Source organism: Sapajus apella, unplaced genomic scaffold (genome assembly GCF_009761245.1).
Source record: "Sapajus apella isolate SASKATOON/1434 unplaced genomic scaffold, GSC_monkey_1.0 scaffold3, whole genome shotgun sequence".
Taxonomy (NCBI): Eukaryota; Metazoa; Chordata; class Mammalia; order Primates; family Cebidae; genus Sapajus; species Sapajus apella.
This window is the reverse complement of record NW_022436943.1, coordinates 26308653-26315407: the sequence shown is the minus strand read 5'-3', so window position 1 is coordinate 26315407 and position 6755 is coordinate 26308653. Positions and strand designations below refer to the sequence as shown.

Sequence of the window (6755 nt, the reverse complement as noted above, 5' to 3'; positions counted from 1 at the left end):
AGACTGAGTGGGTAAATCTAGTTGGTCAAAGAAAAAACCCCAGGTTGATAAGAAAATAGTCACAGGTGAGATAGGCTCTGATCTTCCAGCATCCCACACCTTGCACCGTGAGAATGACTCCCAAATGAAAGGGAATGAGGAAGTGATGGCATGAGGCCGAGTTTTGGAAGCTAGGTGGGAGTTCTGAGGTGGTGAGCACACAGCGTGGAGAAAGAAACAGGCTCTAGTGTCAGCTTGCTTAGATTTGATTTCAGAACCACTGCTCAGGAGCTGTGAGGACTTATACGCTTGACTTTTCTTCCTGGGTCTTCATGTCTGAAGACGACAGAAACTCCTGATTTATTTGGGTTGTTTTGAAGCTTAAATGAAATAATATGTGAAGGTTTGTAGCAGAGTACTTGGGAGATAGTAAGTGTTTAACAAATGTACATTATTAACACTGCCTTTTGTCTACGGCCATACCACCCTGAACGCATCTGATCTCAAAAGCTAAGCAGCGTCGGGCCTGGTTAGTACTTGGATGGGAGACCGCCAGGGAATACAGGATGCTGTAGGCTTAAAAAAAAAAAAATGCTACCTTTATAAAAGGGAGTAAACTGCCAGAGAGAGCTGGAAAAAATTTTCTTTAGTCACATAACACTCATCCTGGGAAGTCAAGGACAGGGCTTGTGACCTGACTTTGACTCTTCCCCAAATGCAGAAGGGGTTTTCTGTTTGTCCCTGTTAGAGAAAACTAGTGTGCGATTAAATGATAAATGACAGCAATCAAAGTCAGTGAGAAATATACACAGCTTTATTTGGATATTTGTCATTTTTGAAATTTTAATTAAAATTGAGTGTCTTTATTATGCTAGGAGATATTAATCACTAATTACTATTTGCTTGTAATTCAAATAGTTTGCTTTTAGAAAAAAGCAAAGTGAAGCACATACTAAACATTTTCTAACTTTTGTCCAAGACTTTGAAAGATCAAGACTAAGGAGGCCTCATGGATCATAATTAAAACACCATTCATTTGGAAACAGCTCCTAAAAAAGGTGTTGTGCCTGTAGCCTCAAACTTGGTTAGGGAGAATTCTGTAAGTCCTAGAAAATATCACAAAATATCAGTTTGCATAAGGAGTTTATTATTGTATAGATTTACTTTATGTTAAAAACTGTATTCTTGAAAAACTGCAACTAAAACAAATTTTTATAATTGTATCCATTTCTTCATTAGCATATATTGTAATATCTGTGGAAGTCCATACTTTGTTTTGGATTGATTTTAAGTCACAATAACTTCAAATTCTTAAATAAATACTTGGTGGTATCATGGAAGGCAACAGTCTTGTTTACTACTTAAGGGCAGCCTGGTGATGAATCCTTTTACAGATTTGTGGAATTATTATTATTTTAAATGACAGTTGTATAATTGTGATATAAGTGATTGCAGATTCTCTGAGGGCAAGGATATGTATCTTCTATTTATGGCAGCATTGTACAGTGAAAAAAAAAAAAAATAGTACCTGGACATGGAGTGGAGACCTGGGAACACACAAAGCCTTGAAAGCTAACTTACGTGGATGAGGTACCTACTTTTGGTGAACATTGATGTTCTCATCTTCCTTCCTATCTTACGAACACATAGGGTTTCAAATGGAGTCATATATATAAGAAATGTAACAAAATATGAGCGAACACAATAGAAACCTAAGGTTGTCTTTTATAGCAGGTACTCAACACAAAGCTGTCTAATGATTCATTATCATTGGATATATTTGTTCTTTTAGATTGCAATTTTCAGGTTTACTTTTCTTGAGGTAGGGCACTTGTATATTTTGGTGAGCTGTTTTGTTTTTGCTTTTTATCATGCATATGGGTTTAAAATATTTATTTTGGTTTGCTCAGACTATGTCTTCCAGGATTTCATGAGGTCTTTTTTCCCTCTGCTCCTCCTACCTGTGTGTTCCACCCATGTTTTTAGCAGTTCTGTATATAGTGTGGTTTGACAGCTAGAGCCACAGTGGTCTCTCCCAATGTAAACTGAGAAACCCCACTGAGTCGGAGGGTGGCAAGAATTTAGTGAGCTCCACAGTCAACTCCCCCTAGGCCAGGGATCTCTCAGTTTCCTGTCCACTCAGCCCCACAACAACCCAAATCAAGAGGAAAAAGCTGCCCATATTAGTTTTCTTTTGCTGATATAATAAATGACTACAAACTTAATGACTTAAAGTAACACAGCTTTGCTGTCTTACAATTCGGGACGCCAGAAGTCTGAACTGAGATTCCCTGAGCTGAAGCCAATATATAGACAGAGCCAGTTCCCTCTGTGGAATCCAGGGGAGAATCCTTTCCTTGCTTTTCCAGTTCTAGAGGAGTGATGAGTTTTTAAATGTATTACCTTGGCTTTTAAATATAATTTATTTAACCATAAGCTTATATAATTTAATTCTAAATAATGACTGTGTTTAACAACCAGCTTACAAAATTTCTAAAAATGTAACAGTCAGCTTTCAGGGTCAGTACAAGCAGTTACAGCTTACCACTCCCTCCATATTTCTAAACAATCTCCTTATACTGCTGTTTCTCAATTTTAACACAATCTCCTTACAATGGAAGATGATGATTTAGCTCCTCTCATTCCCCCATTCCCCAGCTCTCCCTCAGTTCTCCAGTGCGCACCTTCTCTTCCAGCTTCTCAATACAACACTATGACAATTATGAGTTAAAACAATATTCACTGTTTATGTCATTATGGTCGCCTCATTATAGCCAACATATAAGCCACATGGATACATGTGATGATTACATTTCCTTTCTTGTACAACTTTTTAAATTCTCCTGGACTTCATTGCTAATGGCCAGAGCTCCAGGAGGGCAGACCAATTTTCTCAGTAAGGGTCAGCATTTCTGGTGCTTTAGAAGTTTCTTCTTCATGTGGTTCTTGGAGCTGTCTTTATGGGAGCTCTCTGCTCTTCTGTTTCAATCAGGAGTTATTATTCTGTAAACCTAACTATGTACTGTTGTTCCGAGAATCCACTTCATCATCATCTTGGTAGGATTCCCGTTTCTTGTGTTGGATGTCCTCCATGGCCTTCATGTCCTCGTCTTTCCAAGTTTTCATCCTTGTTTTTATAGAACACAGCCTCCAGTAATTTCGTGAGACAGCAGCTTAACAAAGGGTGCATTGGAGGTAAGTTTCAATACTTGCATGTGTGAAAATATATCATCATTAAGTTCTTGATTTCAAAGTTAGCTTGGAATATAATTCATCACTGGACATCATTTCCTCTTAACATTTTGAAGACAATGTTCCATGGTCTTAAGTACAATGCTGGTTTTGAAAAGTTTCAAAAACGCAATTCTGATTTCTAAGTCTTTAAAAAATAATAACCTATCATGTATCTCTAGAAAGTTTTGAATCTTCTCTTTATCTCTGACATTCTAAAAATTTCACAATGCTATGCCCTATTCGAGTCTTTTTAAAAATGTATTGTGCCAGGCCTTTGGCACATGGGCACATTCAATCTGGAAGCTCATGCTCTTCGTTTTGGGAAATGTTCTTATATTACTGCTTTCGGAACGTACTGATATTTTCTCTTTCAGAATTTCTATTGTTCATAATGGAACAAGGATATCTTGGTTTAATGCACTCCTCTTCTTATCCTTTCTCTCTATTCTTCTTCCTCACATTTCTTTTCTTTCTTTTTATACTATATGTAGGAAGATTTCTTAAATTGCATCTCCAAAATTGTTTATGAAACTTAAAATATTTCTGCTCTCATGCTTTTAGCTTCTAAGATCTCTTTGTTAATTTGCTAAGGGGTTCTTATCTAGCCTCCTATTATTGGTCATGGATATAGTGCCTTTCTGAGGCTTCTAATGATCATCGTATTAGTCAGGGAACAGAACTAATGGATGAATGAGGGACAGAACTAATAGGATAAATGTATGTATGATGGGGAGTTTATTAAGGAGTGTTGACTCACATGATCACAAAGTGAAGTCCCACAATAGGCTGTCTTCAAGCTGAGGAGCAAGGAAGCCAGTCCAAGTCCCAAAACCTCAAAAGGTAGTGCAGCTTTCAGTCTGTGGCTGAAGGCCCAGGATCCCCTAGCAAACTCACTGGTGTAAGTCTAAGAGTCTAAAAGCTGAACAACTTGAAGTCTGACGTTCGAGGGCAGGAAGCATCTAGCACAGGAGAAAGACGGAGGCCAGAAGACTCAACAAGCCTATTCCTTCGAACTTCTGCCTGCTCTATTCCAGTCATGCTGGCAGCTGATTAGATAGTACCCACCCAGATTGAGGATGGATCTGCCTCTCCCAGTCCACTGATTCAAATGTTAATCTCCTTTGGCAACACCCTCACAGACATACTCAGAAATGATACTTTGCGTCCTTCAATCCAATAGAGTTGACACTCAATATTAACCATCACAATTGTCACATTTTTTCTGCCTCCAATATTTTTTGTTTCTTCCAAGTTCATTTCTCCTCTTGTTTTGTTGCATGTCTTTCATTTGAGATTGTTCTCAAATGTCCGGTCGTTATGTTTTCCATTCACAATTAAGTGTAATATACTCACAAGCTCATTGGGAACTCTGCATGCAGGAATGGAGCTCCTTGGGTTTCTCTGTGGGGCTATCATTCAGACACTTGTTCATTTTGTTGAGGAACCCATAAATATTTGTACTATAGACTTTTCCTTAGAGCTATTCTATTTCTTCAAAGACAAATCCTCCAATGTTTTGCCAGGCTGCTGATATTCTAGATGCTGAGTACAGGATGGGAACTGTGAATCCCATTTTCAACCTCTGGTCTGACTCCCACTCCCTGCTGTGCCTTTCCTTCAGAGCCTCTCTGGTTCAGTCTCTTGTGAGCAAACCTCCAGCTTCAGGCTGGGATAGGGAAGGGAGCAGCCTCGCTGTGTGGTAGAGAAGAGTATGTGGGGACAAAAATGCTTTCTAACTGCCTTTTTATCACCCTTCTTGTTTTCAGTTCCACCCCTCACTTTTATTTTCCTGGGCTTTTTCTGGCTTCTGAAGGGCAAATCATTGACTTCAATCTCTGCAGATAGTTAATTTCAGTTTTTCTCCACTCTGTAAATCCAACCATGTGTGAAACTGCTTTCCATTTTCTGGAATTTTGTTGATATCTCTCTTCTGATGTTATGTCTTCTGCATCCTCTTTGACTTGTGGATTTAAATTATATTCCTTTACTGTCATTTTTATTAGAGTTTTGTCTGGGAAACGATACCAATAGGTATATTCAATTTGCCATTTTTAACATGAAGTTTGTATATTTGGTGGTAAGGGTTTTGTTATTTTAACAAATTGCTGTCCAAAAAGATTGAATCAATATCTATCCCATTGATAACGCCAGTGCTCATTACTCTGTGTCCTTGCTGACACTAGGTATTGTAAGTATATATTTGTATCTTTGCTAATTTGTTGGGAAATATTTTATATCTCATTGCTATGGTGATCTAGGGTTAGCGGGTTTTCTGGGATGTGGAATATTCAGTGCTAAATCCGAGAAAGTCTCGTGCAAACCAAAACAGATTGCTCACCTTACTAATTGCTTTAATTAACTTATCATAATTTCCTCAAAACTCTCTGAAGTTGAATTAATTGTTGATGCTGAAAGAAGAAAGAATTCTCTCTCTTGTTCTTCCTCTTTTGCTTCCATTCCCTTGACATTTCCCCCTGTTTCAACAGTCACCAGACTTTGACTTGCTGTCCTCTTCTGCATGCAAATCTCGGCCTTTTCTTCCTCTGGAGATAGCAGAGCAAATCAGAGGTGCTGTCTGGGGGTGTGCTAGCAGGATCAATGGTATTAGCCAAGAAGTCTGAAGCCACTATTATTTATTTGGGCCTGATGCTTGAAGACTAAACTCAGTGAAAAGTCAGAGCTCTGTAGGAAAGAGAAGTCAGAACGCCTTTGAGTGAGTAGATACGTGCATCTGTGTCTTCTTGGCTATGTCAGTGTTAGACTGTGTTTGGGATGGGAGCCATGTTGGAAATTCATGCCAAAGAGAAACTGAGAAGTTGTGCTCCCAAATAGGTTTTATTGAAACTACCCCAGTCGAAAGAACTGTGAATCTAAAAGGAGACAGAGAGGAGGAAGATGGACAGTGTTCTATACTCAGTGAAAGTTAAAATTTGAAGCAAATCTTAACATCCTATTATTTATTCACTATGTTGCTATGATACAACCTTCTGGTAGCAATGCTTGGTTCATAAGCAATTTTGCAATGATCTTCACTTCATTTATTTACTCAGGGGACACTTGGGATTAGAGGGGAAAGAGCTCACAGCACGGTGGGGAGGAGAGTCACGTTTGTAATATACCAGAGGTATTAGTGAAGGACTGTGAGTGTGCGCACACTGGAAGGAATAGTTTACCTGAGGAGAGGGGAGAGGGTCAAAGTAGATAAGGCTCTATTGAGAGTGGGTGTCTAAATGGCTCCTAACGGAAATGAAGCAATTTGCCAGGAGCGGAAGGAGCCAGGACATCATAAGAAACCTGTATGTGTCATGATATTGTACTGTGAATAGCTATGATGTGTTTGGGGATTGGGTCTCGCTTTGTGGAGAGAGCAGCAAGCTATGGGGCTGGGTAAGTAGGATGAGCCTGGATTCCAGGGGCTCCTTTATACCTTGTTAAGGAGTAGGATTTTCTACCACAGAGGATATTTTATTGGCTCATTAATTATACTATAAGATTCCATATTTATATAAATAAGTTCTGATATTTTAGTTCACTTAGACTAG

The 6755-nt window shown here is 38.8% G+C and overlaps 1 protein-coding gene and 1 pseudogene across 7 annotated transcripts in view; both read left to right on the top strand.

Annotated features, from left to right (window-relative positions):
- NCALD (neurocalcin delta) overlaps positions 1 to 6755 on the top strand; it is a 449016-nt gene that overhangs the window by 257728 nt on the left and 184533 nt on the right. The window lies entirely within an intron of this gene.
- LOC116535935 lies at positions 449 to 557 on the top strand (annotated as a pseudogene).